The sequence below is a fragment of the Phlebotomus papatasi genome, chromosome 3, assembly GCF_024763615.1.
Source record: "Phlebotomus papatasi isolate M1 chromosome 3, Ppap_2.1, whole genome shotgun sequence".
Classification (NCBI taxonomy): domain Eukaryota; kingdom Metazoa; phylum Arthropoda; class Insecta; order Diptera; family Psychodidae; genus Phlebotomus; species Phlebotomus papatasi.
The window spans coordinates 41,760,304-41,786,669 of NC_077224.1; the positions used below are offsets into that span (position 1 = coordinate 41,760,304).

The 26,366-nt window shown below is 32.3% G+C and overlaps 3 protein-coding genes across 3 annotated transcripts in view; 2 read left to right on the top strand and 1 right to left on the bottom strand.

Annotated features, from left to right (window-relative positions):
- The window catches only part of LOC129805707 (cell cycle checkpoint protein RAD17), a 197,637-nt gene that overhangs the window by 18,652 nt on the left and 152,619 nt on the right, over positions 1-26,366 (top strand). The window lies entirely within an intron of this gene.
- Positions 1-26,366, bottom strand: part of LOC129805693 (rab3 GTPase-activating protein catalytic subunit) — a 159,053-nt gene that overhangs the window by 17,059 nt on the left and 115,628 nt on the right. The gene's annotated exons all lie outside the window — the stretch shown is intronic.
- The window catches only part of LOC129805696 (leucine-rich repeat and fibronectin type-III domain-containing protein 3), a 123,391-nt gene continuing 108,595 nt past the window's right edge, over positions 11,571-26,366 (top strand). The window contains exon 1 of the mRNA XM_055853778.1: positions 11,571-12,466. The gene's annotated coding sequence lies outside the window, so the exon portion shown is untranslated. The remainder of the gene's footprint in view (positions 12,467-26,366) is intronic.

The window sequence follows — 26,366 nt, forward strand, 5'->3', positions numbered from 1 at the left end:
TATGCTTAAGTACTTAAATTAAAATAAAAATTTATTATTTTGAAAAAAAAATGGAGAAAATATACTGTTTTGCAGTCTTTTTAATAAATACTTTAAAATTAATGCCCAACGCACAATAACTTTTGTTTTGTAAACATGTTTGTGACATTTCAATGAGAGTGAGTGAGATCTAGATCTAGTCATCTCGCTCAGTCTCATGGGAAATTTTGAAAACATGTTTACAAACAATAGTTATTGTGCGTTGGGCATATGAATCTTCATAACATTACTGAATTATTATTATTCATAATTATTTTGTAAAAGCAAAAACTTTTTAAGCAGAAAATTTGGTAAGCAAAAAATCGAATTGTTTACAAAACAAAAAAAAAAACAAGATGTTCTCTACGAACAGGTGGCCCACTCGTCCTTAAAGGGTTAACAGAGTTGACATAATAAGACATACGTAGACAGAAAGACCAGTGGCAGTGTAGTAATAAAATTTTAGCACAGATTTCAACGAATACAGGTCGCGCATTTTATACTTTGAGGCAAATGCAGTACAGTCATAGTACAGTTGCATTTCAAATTTTTAATTAAAACTAAAAGCACTTAAGTTAATTTGCGGCACAAATACAAATATTTAATTTTGTAAGATGTGGTCCATTCTTCAAGTTAGTCATGGGAAGAAAGACACTGTGGACACTTACAAACTCCTTAAGACAACTGAAGTAAGGGGAGTGGGAGCAAGGGATGTGTGAGGCTAAAACTTCAATATAATGCCCTGGAAGTCTTGCAAGCATTGTCAGGGTGAATATTTACGATATCAATAAATTAAGTGATACAAGAATGAAGAAAGTGAGGGAGAAAAGTAGCTAAAGTTTATGTTTATGTTGCCTCTGGGCGATTTTAGTTTCGCGACTCTTATATCTTTTATCATCACCCCCTCTTCCTTATCTACTCAAGTGCTTCTTTTATTTTCTCCTGTGTTCACCATACTTGACTTTATATACCACAACATTGGCTTTAACACAAAAATATTGTATGAAAACCATCATAGAGAGTAATTTCTCATGTTTTGGTCGTGCAATTCGAAGGTCTGTCTTCAACCCCGGAGAGTTTTCACTGTCACACTCAAATAAAAGTAAGAAAGTATCTACTCAACTTTGCTAGCTATGTATATATCAACAGAATTTTCCAAAAGAAAGATACTTTTAGATAAGAAAACTATTGGAGTAAAATTTTTCTCAATAATTCATATCGCGAAAGAGTTCAACGAAGAATATTGTATAATCACACGTCATAGTATCTCTGAAAATTTAATTGTTTAGGATGTTCAGTACCAGTGTACATTGATAAAATTCTTGTTACAAGAATATTTATAAATCTTTTCCATCACAATCACAAAGTTCGACGACCTAGTCGAGCCTTTCTCACTTGCACATTCATATAGATCCATTTCAATCTTGGCTTTAGCTAAAGAGGCAGCAAGGAAAAAGAGAATCAATGTCTTCATGCTCGCTGGAATTTGCTATTCTGCCAGCACAAGAAAGGTAGTTTACTTGTCTTAAGCATCACCACGAGGAACATAAAATGAGATACTGAGAAACACTGAAGAGATCGAGAGCGAGAAGAGAATCTCTTGCATCTGTTCAATGCCCGAGGATGCTTCTTAGCTATGCAGATATTAACATTCACCACAGAAGTAATTTAATTATAATCCAGTCGAACAATTATACAAATAATTCATCAATATAAATTAATATTATTTAATGTATATAAAATATATTAATTGTACAGTTACACATGTTTGTGCAAAATACGTATTTATGCACTAGTTCCGTACTGAACTTAATTATTCAGTAAAATAACACAAACTCCATAAGGTGACCAATTTTCCATAGGAACTACATTTTCTTAGTAATTTGATTAGTAAAATTTTTCTCATATTTCTTAAGGAAGCTACGCCTTAGCACTGAGACCTACAAATTGTTTTGAAGAGCTTTTTGAAATTTTGAAAATTTGAAGATTTAAAAAATACATTAAAAAGTGGTTTCCTTTACAAATATGCGAAGAAATATAATATTAACCCAAGCTCAATGTAGCCCACAACCCTCTACTAATTCTTTATAATGACCTTATTAAACACACGTTTCTTCCAACAGACTGAAAAAAATTGTAGAATAAGATACATAAATCAATGTATTTCGAATATTAGAAAACAGTCCTTTACTTTATAATTCTCAGAAATTTTATTTTCAATATTTTAGGCCACGCCCACACTTTGCTCTAATATTACCAATTATAACTCAAGACACCATGAATAATAATAGTAATAATAATGGTGGCACAACGTTCCATAGAGGAACTAGGCCTTCCCACAAGGGGAGTTCGGGACATCCATTATTTTTTTTTGGAATCAAGTGCAGTGAAGCTCATTGGATGTAATTCGAACCCCTTTAACGCCAGGAAAATTCCTGGTGACCTAAAGGTTTTTCTAACCCGGGACACTTGCATCATAGAGCGAGTGCTCTACCACTTGACCCATTGAGTGTCCGTAAGTGTGCCTAGGCCATTATTCACCCTCCAAAATTTTAGTTTTTGACTGAGAATAAATTTATTATCAAGTGTCTCAAAGAGATAAGTCTATCAAGACACCATTACAATCTGATATAGTCCGCTTTTTCGAAATTGTAACTAATTATAGAGCTTAAACGGTAAGCAATATCAACCTCCGCACTTCCGCGACTCCCCAAAAAAAAATATCTCCAGACGTTTTTATGCTCCTTCGTCCAGTCCCTCCAAATGTTTTTTTTTGTGGTTTTCTCTAGATTGACTCAAACTTTTCTATGATTAGAAGTAACCCAGGCGAATATTTCGTTTATACATAAGACCGGAAAATTCGGCATTTTGAATTTTTAAAGTTCAAAGTTCAACCAGTTTAGAAAGTTAATTTTTTGACTGATTTGTTGAAATTTGAGTTTTTTTTTTTTTTTTGAAAGATCTTTAAATACAAAATGCGACTGTATCGGTTCTAATCGGTAATAAATCAGTAAAGTATAGGTAATTGATTTATAGTTTTCGTAAATTATTTTTATCAAAACATACTAATATCAAAACTATTCTAACATAGTTAATAGTTTTCTGATTTGTTAACCAATTTAATCGGTAGTAAACCGACACACACCCAAAGTTCTTGTGTCTTGTGAAAAGAAAACCAACGAAGAGCTCTACCTCGTGAGTTCGAATATTTCGGAATTCAGGGACAGTTTTTGATTTATCTTTTAATTTCTTTACTTTGAGGCGCTTGTGTAATAGTCACAATTATTTTCTTTCATTAAAAAACACCATTAAGGGCGTAGGAAAAAACGTGCTATCTTCGGACGATTCAATATGTTTTTAATGAATTTTGTCTATTGTAAATTTATATTTTAATAGGTAGTCCCATGCCTCAAATTTCTTGGAAAAGCCATGGTGAAAATCCATTAAAAACCATAAAAAAAAGTTATACGAAGCTTCAGTCGTCCGAAGGTACCGCGCTTTCCCCTAGTCAAATTTTTATCGTCAGGAATTTTATTAAAAAAAACAAAACAAAAAGTACGATTTTAAAAATGGTTTTAGAGTAAAAGGAGTAGAATGTGGTTCGGAATAAAAAAATTTAACATATCTTGATTTACAGTGCGGTCGGAAACCAAATTGTGCAGATTATATGCTGGCGACTGCCCTAAAGAAAAAACTAATATAGGGGAACTGACCAAATTTCGGACGGCTTGTAATAAGTTTCGACCACTTCTTTTATTCCTCAAGTTTCTACGATTGCTTAGTTTTTGTATATTCTAGAGTTTATACAATTAAAAAAAAACACAAAATGTAGCTTCTACAAAAGAGGTGATGTGAAAAAGACTGGTGGAATTCCGGAAGGACAAGGAATTATGAGAATCAAGGTGGCCAAAATATTACCCAAAGCTATGTCTATATTTTAATTATTTAAAAATGTATTAAGAGTGATTTTAAAGAAAACAAATACGATAAACTACCAACAAGGTTCCAAACAACACTTCTTAAAAAGAAGAAATAAAAAAAATCGATTTGTATTAAAAATATTACATTTCAAACTTAAGACTTTGGCGCTTGGATACAACTATACCGAAATTTTGTACAGTTCCCCTAAAAGCTTTATCATTTTAGATTCTCAATATTTTGTGAAGAGGTTTAATGCCTATGTAAGCTAAAATCAATATGTTATGATATCAATAATGGGATCAGTATTATATTTAATTTAGTAGAAAGGAACCAGAGTTCGTCGGAAAGTGCAATCACTCTTAGTTAGAAAAACGGCAACTCCTCCTAAAGCTTTCAGCTCGGTCTCCAAACCTTTATCAGTGGTTGAATCAATAAGGAATTTCCAGAGTTTTGTCTCTCAATCTGTCCAGGACTTTACATGGCATAATAGAGATGTGGGGGAACTTTTTTTTAACAATAAACAAATCACATTTTTCTGCAAACAACTTGCTACTCAAAAAAAGTGGTTTGTTTATTATTAAAAAAGTTCCCCTACATCCTCTGTTATGTCCTGGTAAAGTCCTGGACAGATTGAGAGACAAAACTCTGGAAATTCCTTATTGATTCGACCACTGATGAAGGCTTGGAGACCAAGCCGAAAGCTTTGGGAGGAGATGCCGTTTTTCTAACTAAGAGTGCCTCCACTTTCCGACGAACTCCGGTTTGCTTTCTATTAAATTTCCCTAACGTCGATTTTCTCACAATTACATTTAATGATTTTTGTATGATATACAAAATATGCTTATTTTAATAGACTTCACAGTAAAAAAATGTGTAAAATTTTACTACTATAATAGTGCAAAATCGACCATTTTAGTTGTTTAATTTAAAAATGTTTAAAAAATGCACAACATTTTAGTAATTTATTGTCACGTGATTGAAAATTACCATTATTATAGTTGGAAAATTTTCAACAATGTTGTTTAATTTGAAAATGTGTAAAATTTTGACACTATAATAGTGTGAAATCGGATAAATATTTAATTGCGATCTGCGTAAAATTTCTCACTGTTATAATCATAAAAATTTTTCAACAATGTTTCGTGATTTAAAACTGTTTGACAAATTCTAAAAATTACCACTATTATAGTATGACTACAGTTTTTCACATCATTATAGTGTGAAAAAATACACAATTTATGGTATTTTTGGTCACATGACCAAAAATTAACACTATTATAGTTTGATCATAGTTTTTAACACTATTATAGTGTGAAGCCTTGTGTATTTCAACCAAATTTGTTGAATTTTTAAACAAAAGTTGTGTAAAAATTGTTGAATTTCCAATTAAGACTTATACTTCAGTCGAGATGCTTTTCATTGGACAAAAGTCATATAGAACATCAAATATTTATATGCATAATAAGTATATCGTGAAGAGCCTAGCATCAGATGTAATCATTTCGCATTAGGGGGGATCCCGAGTACAGGAAAAACGAATAAAAATATCTAGAAAGGCAAAAGAAAATCAAAATCTACGAAATGAAAAGAAAATTCAACAATAAACAGAATTCAACAATTTTTGAATTTACACATAAAAATTCAACAATAATGTTTAAATTCAACAATGTTTAAATTCAACAATTCCAAATTCAACATCTTGAAAATCAACAACTTTACATTAAACAATTTTAAGTTAAACACTTCTCTAAATTTAACACTATAATAGTGGTGTGAAAGATTACACACTATAATAGTGTTAATTTTTTTTTTACTGTGTTGATAAAAAAAATATCTGAAAAACTAGAACACATATTTACACCATAATACTAATAATACTAATAATATAATCCATACACAATTTAGCTATCTGATTTATTGGACCCCAGTATTAAAGTTCGAGGGAAAATATCAATATCAATCTGCTCCCCATGATTCATCTACTCCATAAAAGATTGCCCAATAAATAAATAATTATTATTGAATAGAGAAAAAGAAAGTTTTCTTAATAATATTTGTGTGTATGATTTGGTCAATGAATAAGAATAAATCACAATTCATACAAATTGCAAAAGCCTCCATATGTTACCTGCCATATGAGTCGGCAAATTTATTCATTTTTAGTAAAGCAAAAAAAAAACAGAGAAGTTGCTAAAAGCCGTTAAACACTGACTTTGAACTTTAGATGGTGCATATTCAGAGGAAGGAAGCAACAAATATAAGATCTAATTATCACGATACAATATTGTTCTTTTCTACAATTAAGTTAAATAGAGCGAGAAATATTAAGTAATGTAATTACCATCTTAATAAATACACCATTTTCAATTCAATTAGAATGGAATAGGTAAAGTTTTGTGTTTTATGTGTTTTCATAAGTAAATGAATAAAGCCAAGTCAGCCAAATGGACAATTCATATGTGCGGAAATGCTAAAATCATATTGAGGTATGAGTCCAAAAGTGATCAAATAATTTATTAAATAGTCAGTATCAAGTGAAGTTTCGAGAAAGATCCTCAAATGCTTGTTGACTCACCTGAAATTTGACAGACAAACAATATAATGTATAGTAATTGTTACAGAGATTAACAATAGCTTGAATCTATGGAGCTTAGAGAAAGGGCAGTCAATGAGGCGGGAATTAATTGTTTGACAAATATAGACAATCTTTGATGAGATGAGAGGATGAGGCGGTAAATATTGAATTGAGAAGAGAATATATACTGTTGGGAAAACTTTTACGTATGTACATAGTGGTGGGGTATTGATGAGAAATTGTCCAAAATTATCTGCTGTATTAGTCAGATGAAGTTAGGGGAATAATTAATCACTCCTCCATAAATCCTCCAGCACTGTATATACCCAAACGTGTATGTTATGTAAGTTTATATTGATCGTGGTCAAACTTCTCATCTATTGCTATCCACTTGCTGTACCACTTGTGATCTTAAATTGAATTGAAATCCACAGAAATTCGTTACCTCCAATTTCTACCGTATACTTTTCAACTCACCACATTGCCTGAGAAATGGGCGGAATTGGAAAAACTTTGAGAACCTATGAGAGATTAATTAAAGTGCCATACATACATTTTCCTAAGTTTAACTAACATCATCCTCCATCCTGTGCAATATCTATTACATCAACGTACGATGAAAGATTTATTTGTTAATTAATTACTCAGTCGTATACGCATTTTGTCTCGTCTTAAATGACATTTGCATGTTTTTCGGTCGTAAACATTATATTAGCCTCTACTCTACGCCACTTAAAATCTAATTGAGGTAAAAAAAGGGCAGAAGCAGGATGAAAGTATCTAGTCTCAAAAAGACATATGACCAAAATAATCTTTTGACAATGATGAAAGCTTGGAAGTAACTTTAGTACATTTTATCCATTTTAGTGCTTGGGTACCTTTTTCTTTTATCCCTCTTTGAGATAAAAAGAAAAGGAAATTCACAAAATGGATAGTAGTGCATGAAAACACTGACCTTTTTGCCACTATATATATTTCCACCCACTCGACACTTGAACTTCATGTTGAGGTCAAGCCAGTTAATTACACAATAACTTTCAGCTTCTGTTGTTCTTATATCCTTATTAAACTTTTATGTAATACTTAACCATACTGCGATAGGCATTCATTGTTAAATTCACTCCCCATATATAAAAACAATTGTATTGTACTAATAAAATTAATAATAAATTATGCAATAAAGCTCTCAACAACGAACAAACAATTTGATTGAAGAAACGCATCATATGTCTAATTTCAAATTTAATTGCGATAATTGTTATAGGAATAAAAACAAATTTTTTAGTATTTGTCTATTACATTATTCTTTTTCTCTATTTTTGACTTGAAAGTATTAAAATAACTGAAGCTTTAAAAACTTTCGCCAAATACAAATAACACCTTACCTTTATTCCATACAAAAAAATTGGCAAAAACAAATCAGCGGTAAAAAATGAAATTTAATAAGAAAAATATTGGTCAGTAAAACATATAAACCTTTACGAAAATGGGCCTAATTCATATACAAATAAATTTATGATAGTTGCAGGTAGGAGGAAGTGGTCTATCTTTGAATTAAAGTAATTTTGAACTAAGGCAACCAAAATCCCGAAAGCCAAAATCCCGAACGCCCCAAAATCCCGAAAACCAAAATCCCGAAAGCCAAAATTCCGAATGTTCAAAATCTTGAAAGGGATGAAATCATATAGGAAAATATTTAGAATGATTTCCCAAGACACAGAAAATTCCCCTTTGCCTCCAGCAAACGCGGATGCAATCGTTGGAGAAGCCACGACACTTTCAAGAATTCTGGATTTTGGCTTTCGCGATTTTGGCCCATTCGGGATTTTGGCTTTCGGGATTTTGGCGCTCAGGATTTTAGCTTTCGGGATTTTGGCTTTCGGGATTTTGGCCGGGACTCCTTTTGAAACTGGGCTTTTCCCTCCTATTTTTAAATGAAACTGGACTTTATTATGATATAATTTAGCTCAACAAACTAATTGCGAAGCTAAATTGCATTATGATAAGGCTCAATCCCATTTAAAAATAGGAGAAAAATCCCAATTTCAAAGCTGTCCTAATTCAAAGGTACCCTACTTTCTCCTACAATGAAAACCTATTTAATTTTTATCTGCTACAACTTGCATATGAAAATTCTATTTGATTTTCTGTTGATCAAGTCATGATCTGCCACTAGATCTTGAAAGCTTTCCAAGCTCTAGCCAATTAGAAAACGGACAGAATAAAATATTTTATTAAATTACATGTTTCACTACCTCTTAACAGTCTTTCAGAAAAGAAATCTTCATATTTACTAACCCTTCCTCATTCCTTATAGAAATATAATTTCTATTGGCTATTCCGGGAACGATTTCGAGTTTTAATTTTTGAATGCGTTTTAGAGATTGTTTTAAGACTAATTGTTTTTGAGATATTTTTAAGATTTTAGAGATTTTAGTTAAAAGTTGTCGAATTTGAAGAATTTTCGATAAAAGTAAAACTATTTCAATTTGTCAAAGTTAAAAATATTTTTCGTAAGCGACCTTGTTTCAGATTTTGTGCTTTAAAATATTTCGGACTTAAAAATTATAATATTTATAAATATTCCATAGATTTATAATTTAGCTACAGAGGAACTTTTTGTTCATTTGCAACCTAGAACTTAAGACTTTGACGCATGCATGCAACTATGCCGGGGTTTTGTACAGTTACCCTAGTAAATATTTATATGAATTTTATTGTTTTTTTTATATTTCCAATTTTTATAGCAAATCTCTTAAGAATACTACAATGCTCATACATAATATTTTGCATCAGAGTGAAAATTATCGCTTATGGTGTTATAAGAAAATAATCTTAGATTTTTGGGCTATGTTTGTCTCTATCGACCATAGAAGAAAATATCTATCGCATCATTCCGTTGTTAGATTTTTCTCATTGTTTTTGTTCGTTGTTTATTTATTTTTATTGTTGAATTTCGGTTTATGAAAACTATCTCGTCTCTAAAAAGGGTTAATATTAAATATTAAGGGCTACTGATGCATAAATAACCACTAAAAATGTTTTATTACATGGTTTTATAAAACATTAGAATACTGGGCTAAGCCTACAGTGCGAAACCTGTATTATGCTCAACACAAAATAACTTTTTATTTTGTAAACATGTTTTTGACATTTCAATGGGAATGAATGAAACCTAGATCTAGTCATCTCGCTCTTTCTCATAAAAAATTTCAAAAACTTGTTTGCAAACAAAAGCTATTGTGAGTTGGTCGTTATGCTGCACGCACAATAACTTTTATTTTGAAAACATGTTTTTGAAACTGTTTATAAGAGTGAACGAGACGGTTAAATCTAAGTTACATTCGCTCTCACTGAAATGTCAAAAACATATTTACAAAGAAAAATTTTTGTGCGTTGGACATTATGTCCATCGCACAATAACTTTTATTTTCTAAACATGCTTTTGACATTTCAGTGAGAACGAATAAAATCTAGATCTAGTCATTCATGGCGCTGGGCATTATAGGCAGTTTCAAAAGCAAGTATGTAAATGTGTTCATAAATATTTTTAGATGAGAATAAAATTAAATTTAATGATAGACGTTTCGTTAAAAATCTTTTCAGAGCAAAATTCAGCAAAGTCGATAGATTGTTTCTCACAAAATATATTTAATATTTATATTGAGTGTGACCATTATTCCATGTTTACATATTTATTGCAGTAGCCAAACAAAAAGTAAAGCAACATTATGACAGCTGTCAGTAGAAATGTCATACATCTATGCTTTTGCATTTCACCTCTCCTTTTTACTGTTCGAACTCTACGGAGAGAACGGTATATATAATCCCTCGATTTTTTCACCCCCCCCAAAATTTCCCCCCGGAGACCACTTTTGTCAACAAATCTTCACGTTTCAGACGATTTAGAGAAATGTCGTCACGCTCTTTGTCCGTCTGTCCATCCGGCTGTCGCCAGCTCTAGAGGCCAAATGGTTAGAGATAGAGACTTGGGACCTTCGGGGGACCCCCCCCCCCCATATGTTGACCCAAGGATCATTAACATGCTCCTCATTTTTCCCACACCCCTCCTCCACCCCTCCTTTTGGGATTGCTCGAAAACGCATCGTACGATTTTTTTTTCATTTTTTGATATGTTTTAGAGATTACCAAGGCGAACATTTCGTCCATATACGAAAATAGCGTTGAATCACTTACGGTTAAAAGACACTAGAGAGCGCATTTATTAAGCAAATGGGGTCATGTTTGGGGTCGTTGGAAAGGTCTTGGAATTTCCTATAAAACTGAACCGGTTCCAATTGGTTTTGAATCGGTAATGAACCGGTTCATAACCGAGAAAAATTGTATCTGAAAATCAATCCTATTACTTTTAGAACTATTTTAGGGGATCTTTTGAGAGATTTATGAGTCGGTTCAAATCGATTGCGAATCCGTAAACGGTAAATGATGCGAAAGTACTTTTGCGGTATAGCATCTAAGTCACGAGTTCGAGCATATCACAAAGTCTGGGACGCTTTGCCACCACTTTTTAAACTTTATAAAAAAATAATTTAGTTAAATTAACTTTCTTTTGATTATTTTATTTTCTAAGTTAACAAAACTTAGAAGAAACACTTAGCTTTTTTTGTAAATTAAAGACCGATGAAATAAAATTCAAGGAGTATCCTGAGAATGTTTAAAAGGGATAGAAAATGACAAGACAGGCAACACAAATCCACATCTATTTTAGTAGATCTGCACACTACGCAGATAAATGATGGGATCACTGTGCGAGAATTTGACACAATAACCGTCACTTTACCACCCACCAACACCTCCTCCCCAAGAGAGGAAATGAGAGAGAGAGAGACAGAGAGAACAAGAGGAAGCCACCCACAATAACAAAACCACGTGGAAATTATGTTTTTCTTAACAGTGGTATGCGCATGAATGAGAAGCATAAGAAATGCGAGAGAGCGGACAGTTCTCCCAGCATCTGGAGCATCAAATCTGCAGCATTTCTCTCCAACATCAACTCTCCATGTACCACGACGGTTGTTCATCCATCGCCCAACACTACGGCGGATTGGGCTGAAAGAGTGGAGTCCGAACCGTATTCCACTAGTCACCTGTGAATGTTTGGACGAGCAACATCGAAGTGCTCAAATCGTCTTAACACCGAATTCCAAAGTGTCTGTTTTTTCAATTTTTCAAATTCCCCCTTCGTGTATTGTTCTTTTTCGCGTTCTCAGTCATTTTGAGAACAATATAAGACGAAACTGAGACTTTTTATTGTCTCATTTTGAACAATAACAACAGTTTTTTTTTGTATATTTTCCGCCGTTTTTTTTTCATGAGCATTTCGGGTGTTCAAAAAACGAAAAAACGAGTGAGAAGTATTCTTTTCCTATTGCAGTTATAATCCGAAGAACGTGTGCCGAAGGAGCAAGTAGACCAAGATATTTTTCTTAGATTTTTGTTTTAACTTGTGTAAAAATCCGCATGCAAGAGTGAATCATCGGGAATTTTAGTAGTCGTTAAACTGTAACCAATCTTGAAAAGTGCCGTTAAAAGGTGCAAAAATTCCACGGATTTCAGTGCACAAAGGTTGATTGTGAATCTGAGTACATTGAATCCAGAGAGAATAATTTAAAATCAACTTCATCAATTGATTGATTGATTCAGTGCAGTGCCAGTGTACTATTTAATTGGAATCCACTACAAAATTCGGCTTTTAAAATTGATAATCCTTCATTTGTCACCTGACAGTTGAAGAGATATCTTGTTTATGTTTACTGGAAAATCTTCAAAAAAAAAAAAATAAAAATAAAATTATAATAAAGAAAAAGCTGATATACAGCAAGTTGTATCAATAAACTGGGCCACCAAACTGTTTTCTATATGTAGGACATACACGAAAAATCTTCATTATCTTCCCATCTTTTGCTGAACAGTGAATTTTGAAGCTAAGAGGTGCGTGTACAATTTACCTTTTAAAACTTTTGGTGATGGGGTTAAAGTTTAATTTCTTGCCAAATCAAAGAACATTCTCTTGCCGCCCTCAATGTACAAAATCTTATCCAACAAACTCCTGAACAACACAAACCAAGGATGAAACTATACGCAGACTGATGCTTATCAAGCTCCTTTATCTTTTGAGAAACTTTTCAATGCAAACTTGTGAATAATTTTCCTTCAGGCTGATTTCTTTAACCAAACGCTCTCGTCTTGTGAAAAGTGAAAAAAAAGAGGTTTCAATGAGCTCTGTGAAAATTGAGATATTTCTCAATTTTCCATCTCTACACCAAAACAAGTATACTGCCCATTGTTAGACAAAAGAATTCATAGTATTTCAATTAACATCAAACATTTTTTTTTTGTACTTTTGCATTGCGCGAGTATCTTTGGTTTTATTTCCCGCCAAAATGGATGGAACCACCTTGAGAATCCACTGAAATTGTGTCTTGCAGAAACACTATAAAGCAATATTTATACATATCCGTGATTGAAATAGTGCCGCATCACAGTTATTGAACAAGTCAGAAATTTAGATGAAGTTTTTGTTGAGCAAGAAAAGTGACTGAAGTATTAAGATTTTACTTTTTAATTTGAATTCTTGAACTAAAATTCTCGTGATATCCCATTGGTATTAGAATTTCAAAAATCACATCTAATTGCATTTTTGGTAGACAAACTCGACAATTATGAGATAAATCTTGATTTTTAATTAAAAAATAAATTAAAAATTTTATTGGCAACTTTGAAAATTTTGGTATTATCATTTTTACAAACTTATTGTGAATTTATCTGCATTTCACACTTGTCCAATAATCTTTATCGCACAACAAGAACTAGGTCTCTGCAAATCTTTTTTTCTCAATGATACGAAATATCAAGAGAAATCAAAAAAGGGTAATGACCAGGGGCATGACATTTCCTATGTTTCCCATATGTTTCTAGCGAACCGAAATTTTTTTTGAGTTTATTAGCTGTTTTCTGTCATTGTAGAATGAATTAGTAAAAAATACTAATACGCAATAAAAGCCAATTTAATAACGAAGAGGCAACCGAAAACCCTAAATTGGCAATCTACATAGTTTTGTAGATATCTCGTGAAATGTGTACGAAAACAGGGAAAAAATTACACTGAAACTGGACGCATTTTTCAGAGCTAATGTCACCCCCTGGTAATAACTTTAGAAGAAATTTTTCAATATTATAGATTTTGGATTTACTGGTGTGCGAAGAATCAAATATAATATAGCATTGTGATTATATAGAAAATATAAAAATTAAGTATGGTGTTTAGTAAGGAGAAATTCTATATTTCAATATGGAGTTGCGAAAATTTCCATTTAGGAAAAATTGTGAATAAGCTACTGAACCCTAGTCTGAAAAAGAGTGCACGAAAATGACCGATATTTACAGATAAAAGAGAGAAAGAGGAAGTATTTTAGCATGCAATTCGAGAAATCCTACGGGAATTTAATTTGTGAAGTAATAATTTAAAAATAATAATTTTAAAATTATTCATGTATCAACGATTTATAGAATAGTAATCCTACAATATAAAGGAATTAGTCTTCTTACTTAAAACAACGAGTTTTTCAATGTCATGCAAAGATGGCGCAACAAGCAGTTATTAAAATTTTTGAGGAGTTTGCAAACAAATTAGATTTCGAAGTTTTTGAATCCGGATTAAGTGAAATTTCGGCAATCTATAAAATTCGATTATGCTTTTGCTACATATTTTAGTGTGCTGGACATACTTACGACTTCAAACGAAAGACGGCTTAACGCAATTATAATAAAAATAATGATTATATTATATTAGGCCGGGAAACGGCTAAGTTAGTAGGAAACTTATAGGAATTTACTCAAATAAATATTTTGATTATAATTACGTTAAGCCGACTTTCTGCTTAAGCCGTATGTGTGTCTAGGGAATAACTCTTCAAACTTCAAAATAGACTTATCTCTTTGAGACACTTGATAATGAATTTATTCTCAGACAAAGTACCCAAAAGTTTGTAGAGTGTGTAATGCCTTAGACACATTTTTGACTAAAGCCGAAAGACGGCTTAACGTAGTTATAATCAAAATAATGATCTGACTAAATTCCCCTCAGTTTCCCACTTAGTAGGGGAGACCGGGGTACCTATAGCCAGGGGTAAAAGTAGACAGTGGATTTTTCTCGTTTTTTCTTAAAATGTACATCGAGCAAAATATTTTATAATGAAAGTAGGAACACATCCCTATATTCCCAGAAATATTTATAACTCTGATCCTGTTACCCTACAATTTAGAAGCATTTTTATAAAATGCGTATAAAATTGTAGATTTGATGTTACAGTTTTTGGACCAGCATTTGGTTTTCCGAGTTTCTAGTCAAGATTTTATAGTTTTACCTCGTTTCTGGTTTAATAAACCTAATTAAAAAATATTTTTCACTTGGATAATTATTGTCCACTTTTTTATGTAAAATGATAAACACTGAAACAGCCCTCGGGGCAGTTGTAGTCACTCTTCCGTAGCGGGCTAAAACTATCAATGATTTTTCACTAATACATGGATAATTGTTAGATGAAAAAGTACTATTGATATTCCAAGCAATATTGCCATTTGTATGAGGAACTTGAGAAATAGATTTTTTCAGAATGTTTGCATTAATTTTGCCTCAATTACAAAAATGTCATAAAAAAGTTGGCTAAAGCCCTTTTCTTTAGGTTTAAGTAACATATTTAGCATCAGTGGGCTTCAGTGTATCAAGTGAAACAATATTTGGTATCTCCAGTTTAAAATTTCATCTGGGAAACTAGTGGCAATTAGTACCCCAAAAGTGGCTATTTCTACCCAGGCCGGGGCAAGTGTAACCAATGTGTCATACTTTTTTCATTATCCTCTCTAGAAAAAGGCAAGGATTTTAGAGCTTTGAACTACACTGTTTCATATAGCCAATATCCTAATGCTACTTATGAAACATAAAAATATTAGACAAACCTTATCATTTTTTCACAAGTCACTCGCGAAAAAAAAGCTTCATTTGCTGGCTAATTCTACCCCTGTCTCCCCTACACCGTTTCTCTGCTTAAGCCCAGAAACGGATTGGCCTATGGAACTAATGGAAATGTAATCTAATCATTATTTTGAATATAATTGCGTGAAACCATCTCTCGGCTTAAGTCGTAATTATGTCTAGGGCATAATGCTCAACTTAAGATTTAAGATAGATTAAAAAAATGGAGCGTACTTGAGTTAGCAGGCAATCAGACACCTAGGCTCTTTTAAGCGCCTTAGTCTACCCGACAATCTCAACTCCAATTCTGTTTAAGATTTAAAATCTTAAGGATTTATATTCTATTATATTATAGTCAAATTTTGGAATTTCGGTCTAAAAAAAACTTTCTTGCTCTTCTTTATGTTTTTATTGGCCGACGTTTCAATCCTTGGTTGGGACCTGAAGTTGGTTCGAACCTTGGTTGGGATGCCCTGAAGAAGGTCCCAACCAAGGATCGAAAAATCGGCCAATAAAAACATAAAGAAGAGCAAGAAAGTTTTTTTAGACTGAAATTTCAAAATCTGATTTATAGATTCGAAGACTTTACTTATCGTGAACCGAAACAAATTCTCTCAAATCAGTAATATTATTATAACTTAAAAATATTTTAAATTGCAATATTTATGAAAAAAATATTACCACTTCAAATTTTAATTATTGTCAGAAATATTTGTTAAAATTCTTATTAATGTGCTTCCAAACAGTGAATTTACAATGCAGAAACTTTCACATAAAATATTCATTTCCGTGAATTATTATTTATACGTCCTATCTGTAAAAGAAATACCACAAAGTGCAATAAATTCAATTTGACCATGAATTCTAAATAGCTCGTGTTCATCGTTGGTCATGCAAATTGTCAAACTCTTTAAAATTGGAATTAAAAGACTTGTGTCACACATTTTCAGGTTGTTCTACCAATTACACACTTTTCATTTCATCTCTATTTAATCCCATTTCACTTGTTTCTCTTTCTCTGTCACTTTTTTTCGAATGTTTTCGAGTAAATTTACCTCAACAATTGCAATTGACTATTTTACGACTTCTTGTGCGCTTTAAAGGTTTTAAACAATAAAATTTTCTGATACAATTGTGAATGAGATTTACTTTTAAATCTCTTAACCTCTTTGATTTTTTTTGGCTCTGCCATAAGAACTTGGCCATTTCTTCTCTACATAAGTATTCTCTCTTTGGACAAGTGCCAATCCAACCGGTTAATTGTTCCAATTCTTTCCGTACTTTCTTTTTGAAGTATGTTTAAAGCTCAATAGTAGCAACTTAAGAATATCTCTTGTGAATATTAAAATGCATATTTTGGTGGCATCATTTCACACCATAATTTTCATGGTAACACCATTATTGCTAACCACTGAACGATCATCGCCTGATTTGGGCTACTTACGGGTTTTGTTGTGCAGTTCAACGAACTTTCCGTTAGTTCTTCGTCACGTTGTGGTCGATTCTTGGATGCTATGTCAGACCGAGAAGGTAGCATAACCAACACCAAGAAGTGACTTCACTCAATGATGATTGCAAATGGGAAGCCATTGACCAAATATTCCCCATGGTACGTCTTCCCACCTCACTCTTCCGCTCAATTCCTTTTCTATACCCGCATTGGAGAAATTTATATGTTTATTCGCACAACGTGTGCAGAAATTTAATATAACTATTTGTCAAATACAGATTCAATTTACTGTCAATTGTTCTCACGTGGTACGCCACACGAAAAAAATTAAAATGACGCAGCTCCATAAAATGCACTAGATAATTCCCTGTTTAATTCTTTTCCCATTGCCAAATGGAATATCGCATGAAAATCCTCAAGTTGCTTGTACATGAACCTTTGGCACATTATACGGGTGACAGTAGAATATAATAGACCGACTTATCTTCAAAACAAGTCATTCATGGCACTATCAATTTCTATAAAGTAAAAATGGTTGACAGTTACGATTTTCTTTACAAATCACAAAAATAAAATTATAAATTTTTGTGATAAAATACTCTATAGTACGAAGGGTACAAAGATGTGCAAGTTCGTAATCTGACAATGGCAATCATTGAGCTTTCTTCGTTATACCACATGAGTTCGAAAATGCAATTCATTAATTTTTGAATTAGAGTAAGTGTGCCAAATTTCGGCATAGTTGCATGCAAGCGTCAAGGTCTCAAGTTTGAAATGTAATATTTTAAATACAAATTGATTTTTTTTATTCTTTCTTCTGAAAGAGTGTCGCTTGGAACCTTGTAAAGAGTTTACCGTCTTTATTTACTCTAAAATCATTCTTAATACATTTTAAAATGATTAAAAATTTAGACATAGCTTTGGTGCCCTATTTCGGCCACCTTCATTCTCATAGTTCCTTGCCCTTCGGGAATTCTTCCAATATCTTTTTCACGTCATCTTATTTGTCGAAGCTACATTTTTTGTTATTCTTTTGCATTGTATAATCTCTAGAGTACGTAAAATCTAAAAGTTCATGAAAATTCGAGGAACAAAAACTGGTGGCCGAAATTGCAATCTGGACAGAATTTGGCACACTTACCCTAAGTCTTTTTACTTAATGATATTTTGTAAATACAGTCCCGTCTTAGTCAATTTGTTGTCATTTGCATTGCCATAAATTACAAATAGGGGAAAGTGCGCTACCTTCGGACGACTCAAGCTTCGTACAATTTATTTTTTTTCTCTATGTTCCTTAGGGATTTCACCCATTATTTTTTCTGAAAATTTGAGGCATCGTACTAACTATTAAAATATAATATTATAATGGACCAGATTCATTTATAACACATTGAAAAAAATTATTTGTGCAAAGCATAAATCGTCCGAAGGTAGCGCTCTTTTCCCTATGTGATTTCTGACATTGTTAGATGGCAATGTCATGGTTATAGAATCATCTTTTTCGATAAAACTCTTAGGAGATTCGAACGAAATTTATCATATGGCACTGTCAAAGTATTACAGAAGTCGTCTATTGGCTTTGTAAGGGGAAAATGAAGTAACAAAAATGCTCAAATTTCATCCTCAATTGTCTATCAACATCTTAGGCCAATTTTTCCATGTGAAAATTTGGTTTAAATATTCGAACTTCAATTCGAATTTTCGAACATCAATCACATTCGTACCATTTACACCCAAAAGTTGACAATTTCGAATTTCTATTACAAAAGCCAAAGAAAAAATATATTTATTTCTTGTAAATAGCGGAAACTGGTGGATTATATCTTTCCCTGTTCGAAATTTCAACAGTGATTATGACTTTTCTAAGAGGAAAATTAAAGTAATTAATTTCACAGTGTTTCTGTAGGGGAAGGAGCGCTACCTCATAGGATTTGACCTATGGTTTCGTTGTGGAAAATTTAAGGCATTGAATAAGTTATTAAAATATAATATTTTAATGTGTCAAAGTTATTAAGAACATATTGAAAAAATTAGGTGTTCGAAGCTACAGTCGTCCGAAGGTGGTGCGCTTTCCCCTACAGAAATACTGTGAAATTTACTTTAATTTTCCTCTTAGAAAAGTCATAATCACTGTTGAAATTTCGAACAGGAAAAGATATATTGTTGGATAATGAGCTGGCGTGATGGATATTCTATAGGGACACCACCGGTAATCGCCAGTGGAAATTTATTTCACCTCAAGAAGAAAAACAAATTTTCTGTCTTGCCCAGGGCTTTCGGTCCGGATGTGGACCTTCTTCAGTGGTCAACTAACTAGACCATGTTTTTTGATTTCCTGAAGTTCGTTATTTTTGGAAAGTAGTCAGAAAAAGCGCCTAATAAAATCACATCAAAGCCACAATTGCAAAAAGAAAATTAAGAAAGTAGCAAGAAAATTGATTATCTATTAGTTAAAACCTTCCCAAGTGATTACTGCTGGTGATGATCCTCTATTTTTCCAAAAATAACGAACTTCTGGAAATCAAAAAACATAGTCTATTCGACCACTGAAGAAGGCCTATATCGCCTATATCCGTACCGAAAGCTTTGGACAAGACAGAAAATTTGTTTTTCTTCATAATATCAAACGACAAAATATCAACGAGATATTTTGTGCGAAAAGTGTGCTACTTTAGCTTTTAGCCAAAACAATTTTATTAGAAAGAAGAAAGCCATGGATATGGACAACCTGATTGTGAAGGTTTAAGCAAAACCTTTATACTGAGAAGACTATTAGTTTCAGAGCAACAGAGTCGACCGTAATTAAAGCACAGTGCTTGGTTGTTTCATTAGCTTTAGGCCTAACTGCAAAAAGCGTGGGAAGGATGATGATAATAGCAGTGCCAGCTAACACCAGCGAGATAACTGCGCTATACTCGCACGCCGGATAGAATTGTGGTATATTTTCATTGCTACAACAGTCATTTCCACGCAAAATATCATTTGATATAAAATTCACCTCCTAAAATTCACAATGAATTGTTTGACGGTGATTTAAAGTGAGTTAAATGTTTTATTTATTCCTCGTTTTTAGTGCTAAAATTCTGTGTGTTGACAATAGCACAGAATACTATAAATTGACTCCCATTAGTAGCCTCTAATTTTCATGACATGAAAATACTCTATTAAAAGACATAAAACCATCCATCTGACTTACAAAATAGACCTCTCGTATCTGTTCTTTTTCTCTCTACGGTCCAAAAAGGGTCTGATTAGAGGCGTAAAAGTGCCCAGACTTTTCACCACAATGCTCTATTGTTTGGAAAAATTTCACACACACAAAAGATGCCCAAGTGGACAAAATTGAGAGAAACTCCCGCTAAAATTATTTTTGCCAGAGAACGCTCATAATTTGCTTCATAATTCCCTTATACATGCCACATAAGAATCTCATCTGTGGAGAGACAAAACCTCTAGAATTCTTGTTGACCCATATATTGAAACGTGTTTTGAGAAACCTTGTACAACGGCAAAATATGCAGCTATAACAAACTATTTAAGGTGCCTATATAATATTCAAAGTGCATATTGGGTATGTTTACAAAGTCTCTATTTTTAGCCAAAGGATTGTGGAATAACTTTAGTGAGTGAATCCTTAAACCTAACACATGTATTTTACCTAACTGCATACTAATTCTCTAACATTACTGAGAATTTAGCCATCAAATTTGGGGATGTATACACATGAACTTCTACTGTCTTGACTTCTCGTATCCTGTAGAAGATGATTATATTGCACATCAAATATAGAGGAAGAAGTAGTCACGAAAAGAAAAATTGTCTTTTATTTATCTCAATAAAGTACAAGTTTTAAAAGAAAGTTTTGTTTATTATGCAAATTTTCCCCTTCAATTAAGTGCAGACAAGTTTTCAATGAAATTTATAATGTGCGGTATCTTTGTCTTAAAACTATATCAAAAATGCATAAAATTGTTTAAGAGCATGAAATTAAAATTCGAAAATTGCTTGAGAAATTGTTGCTCAAACTTTTCTCTATTTAACTCCTTAAAGATAATTGATTCACAAATAACTCACAAAAACTGTTTGCAAGTTCATTATTTTTACAAACATGAATTTTTATTTAAGGTGGATAGTAAGAACCTAACAACAAAGTTCAAATAAGTATTTTAGGATTAATTTAGCACTTTACAAACAGCCAAAAGTTTATCACTTATAATTTCTAAATTTTATTATTCAAAAATCGTAAAAACGACCATTAACCTTTAAGTTATTTTAAATTGCAAAAACTTTAGGGTATTTTTCACATATTTTTAAATATAATTGTGCCTAATTGGGTTATATTTTAGATTCTCAATATATTTGTGCAGCTAAATTATATCACGATAAGGCTTAATTTTATTTAAAAATAGGTGAAAAATCCCTATTTCAAAGGTGCCCCACTTCCCCCTACTCTGAATGTAATTAAAATTGATCGGAACACTAAGACGGCGGTAGATTATTTTCCAATTTTATTCTGGAATTCACGGTATAGGTGTCAAAAGTTTGTTGCCTCATGTATGTTCAAAAAAAACCTGGTTCGTCAAAGTTTTTGGTGATGAGGCACGAGTTCATCTGACAACCCCTACTGGCAGACCCAGGATTTTGACTCAGAAGGTTTATAACTTTATTGTAAGTAGGGGGAATTAGGGCACCTTTGTAAGTGGGGCACGTTTGAAATTGGGATTTTTGTCTTATGTTTAAATGGAACTGAGCCATATGATAATGAAATTTAGCTTCTAAATGTGTTTGTGCAAATTATATCAAGATTAGGCTCAATTTTATTTAAAAATAGGTGAAAAATCTCCATTTCAAAGGTGCCCCACTTCCCCTATTGGCGATAGTGGCCCTAGTGGCCCCATGATGCCTGCTCCAAAAATTCAGAGTCAGTTGGTTTTTTGAAGGGATTTTGTTTCAATAGAGACATATAACCTTTCAACAAACCAACTGACTCTGGTTTTTTGGAGCAGACCTCATAGGATCACTATCAGGGCTATCAGGGATACTTACAATGTCTTTGCCAACCCTGAGGGTTAAAAACTTCGGTCTGTCAGTAGGGTTTTTCGGATGTACTCGTGCTTAATTGAAAGCTTTAAAAATATGCAAACCCACCATTTGTCTCTCAAATAACATAACTTTACAATATAACTGGTAATAGGATGTTGGTTGCACGTATTTGACCGTTTCTTTTCCAAATGAGACAACAAACTTTTGACGCACAAAAGTTATCAACTTTTGGCAAAAAATTATTATTTATATTACATAAAATGATTTTTTTAAAATACATAAATACAATCTACGGCTGACGAGCAAACAATTTACAAAAAGAAAAATTTTTAACAGTAATTTTTTTCTTTTCTAAGAGGCAACAAACTTTTGGCACTTACTGTACATTTTACCTTTTATTTGATTCTAGGATCCGTTTATTTTCAAAGGTCTATTGTTTGAACAAATAAAATGAAATATAGAAAATCGAAATCTGCAAAAGATTCTTTTCAAAGCGTAAATTGATAATATTTAAAAATAATTTACTGACAAAATGAAAATTTATGTTATGGTTAAATATGTATGTCAGATATGATTTTAAAGAATTTCTAATGAATTTACTGAGCAATATTGTTTTTTTTTAATTTACTTTATGATTTATTAGATTCTTAAAAATCTCACCTATTTCATTTATTGCTTTGTTTATCGATCAACACGCTAATAACGATTTTTTCTGACTGAAAAAGTCTGAAATAGGCAATGAGAAAGAAATTAGATTTGAATAAGAAGTATTATTATTTTTTTAAATAATATATTGCCGATAGAATCTCCAAATCTCCAAGACAGGGTAAGTGTGCCAAATTTCGGCATAGTTGCATGCAAGCGCCAAAGTTTCAAGTTTGAAATGTAATATCTTTAATAGAAATTGATTTTTTTTCATTCCTTCTACTTAAGGAGTGTTGCTTAGAACCTTGTAGAAAGTTTATGGTCTTTATTTTCTTTAAAATCATTCTTAATACATTTTAAAATGAATAAAAATGTAGACATAGCTTTGGTGGCCTATTTCGTCCACCTTCATTCTTATAGTTCCTTGCCCTTTCGGAATTCTGCCAATGTCTTTTTCACGTCATCTCGTTTGTCGAAGTTACATTTTTTGTTATTCTTTTGCATTGTATAATCTCTAGAGTATGTAAAAACTAAAAATTCATGGAAATTCGAGGAACGAAAAAGGTTGCCGGAATTGCAAGCTGGACAGAATTTGGCACACTTGCCCTATATGATTCTCCTATCGTTTGATTTTACAAATGAACCACTCGATAGCACTAATCATGTAGATAGAGGAAATGCCTTTAGTGATACACCATTTACATTTTGCAAATTATAGAAAGAGTACAAAATTATTTCCTTTACACGCATATTTTACCAGTAAATGAACCTTTTGAAATTATTTCACTTGAAACAAAAATACAAGAAAACAAACGACTTAAATATCAAAACATATTGACGGTGTGGAAATTGATACAATTTCTGGTATTTTTAAAATAATTTCAAAACAGGGAAGAAAATGTAAAAAAGTGAAATTTTCCCTGTGGAAAATATATTTACGCGTATAGCTATCTTTTGTACAAACAAAACGAGTGTGAATAAAATTGGTATTACTGTGGATGAAGAGCTATAAAATACATTGCAGAATATCAGAGTTAAATTGTAAATATATGCATATAATGGATTTAGTGGTGAGAAGGGTAGGAACAATAGAAAGAATCGCTTTAATCTGTCTCTTTTCGCTCTTTGAGACACTACATAATATTAAACGACAAGCATGACTTTTAAAAACAATTACATACGACTGTTCTTGATATAAACTACTGAAAGCTATTTTCCTACCCCTTGTAGGTAGAGCAATATATGTATAAAAAAGGGAACTATGGACACGAAACAAGTGAAAAAAACGACAGGAAGAATGGAGGATGAAGGAGAGAGATTAGTGCACGGCAAAGAACAAACGTGGCGGAAGACTTTGTTAAATGTTGAAAAACACGAGAAAATTCTATGAAATTAAAGATAAATATGTAAAAGGACCTTAATTATCTTGTCACGTATGTCTTCTATGTTGATACAGAATTACGCAAAATGGATGTCCAGGAATTCACGGTGTATATACTGTGCAAAGAATGAAAAAGGCGATTTAAAGGAATATGGAAAGACAGAAGAATTGAATCAATTAAATACTTCTCTGACATCCTAGCCAAAGACACAATATTAAAAAAAAAAACGACAGAGTATTATGGAGGTTGAAAGCAGAATATTTTTTTTTATAAGTTTCCAGAGATGGAGAATATTCATTTCAAGAAAAGCAAATTAAAAATAAAGTTTCATGGTGCTCAAATTTATCCAAAAATTTGCATTAAGCCCGTTAGATTTCATAAAGCTCAATGGTTTAAGAGAGGCACGATGAAAGTAAATGAAAATGATGTTCTAATATATACTTTTTATGGGACTGTTTATATTAAAGACAGATGATTGAACTTTATTGCTCGGGCTCACAAAATGGGCAATATATTATCATCCTTCTACTTTTCGGAACACCAATAAACACTAACTCTTCCTTTTATTGATATCTCAAGGTCAAAGATTGAAAAGACCTTAGAGATCGAATTATTCAACCTATTGTGACAATAATTAATTAATTTGAAAGGTCTTTGTATTCCAGAAAAGATCAAATTATAGTTTCGTATAACTGTGAACCGGTATAAATCGAAAATATACCGATAATTGACTTTTATATTTGAAATTCGTTTATGTATATTTTATAACCTTTTTGGGTAGGTTTTAATGTGATTTATGAATCAATTGTAAAGCATTTGTAAATTGAAAAATGTTTAAATGACTCCAAAAGAGTAAAAACTTTGATAAATACTTGATCTTGTGATCATGATTCTTCGCCTCTTGACAATAACGAAAATTAAAGGTTCATCGGGGATTCGTTAAAATAATTACGGAAGCAGAAAAAGTCCCGAAAGTCAAAATCCAGAAAGGGCCTAAATCCCGAAAGCCAAAATTCCGAAAGCCAAAATCCCGAATGTTCAAAATTTTGAAAGGGTTGAAATTATATGAAGGATAATGTGTAGAATATTTTCCCAAGACACAGAAAATCTCCCTTTGTCTCCAACAAACGCAGGTGCAATCACGGGAGTAGCTATAACCTTTCTAAGAATTCGGTATTTTGGATATCGGGATTTTGGGTCATTCTGGATTTTGGCTTTCGGGATTTAGGCGTTCGGGATTTTAGCTTTCGGGATTTTGGTTTTCGGGATTTTGATCGGAACCCGAATAATTATACCCTAAATGGATACTTTTCATTAACACTAAAACCTACCGACCGTTTTTGGTCATTTTTCGGTCAAATGACAAACCGCGGTAGGGTAGGATACTCAACAAATTTGTCTTAGAAAATAGCAAAAAATTAAAATTTAAACACTGAAAAATATATTACATGTATATTTTAAGAAATTCATAAAGTTTGATAGTGACATTGTTCCGTAGCAGTAGAATAAAATCGATCCTTCTTCTTCCATGTAATGATATTTTTAAAGTTTCCTTAATTCAATCATTTTAAAGAGATTAACATTTAAGCAAATACCTCGGGAGATAAAGCCATAAAGAATAGACTAAATAAGGAATATTGCCAAAATGATTAAACAGTGAATACCGATGAAATTGGATTCCTTTAAATCGTGTTAGCTTCAAAATTATCCGTTCGGCTTTAATTTTCTAAGAAATTAATGAAATGATTTTTAAGGAATGGCGTCGAACTTACTGGTACGAGCATTTCGACAAAGCTGTGAGACTTGACCTGTCGTTCAGTACAATACATAGCTTTTGCCTTGGCTTTTGCAATAAAAAAAAACTTCGATATGGGAAGAACAATGACCCGAGTTAACTCCAAAAGAAACAATCAGAATTAAATAAACTCCTGTCCAAAATTTAAAAAAAAATGTATATGGAACTTGGTGCTTCCCATATTCTCATAATTTGCCATAAAAATTATGTGTTTTTCCCCTCTTGGAAAATATTATCTCTTCTTTGCATTACCTCCAAAACCTTCTTAAGTTGTAGTCTTGAAGAAACACAGAAGAAAACATATCCCCACTAAATAATCTACATAATCTCAGTGGAGGAAAAGAGAATGGAAAATGTCTGGAAAAATGTGTCTTTAACACATGTGTATATTTTTCACGACTTCTCTTTTTTTTTGCTACTACATTAAACAAATAAAATTATGCATATTCCCAACCACATGGATCATGGTACATTCTTATGTTGTTCTTCCTTGACACCGTCAAGGATTTCTTTTGATGACACATATTTCCTCAGAACATTTC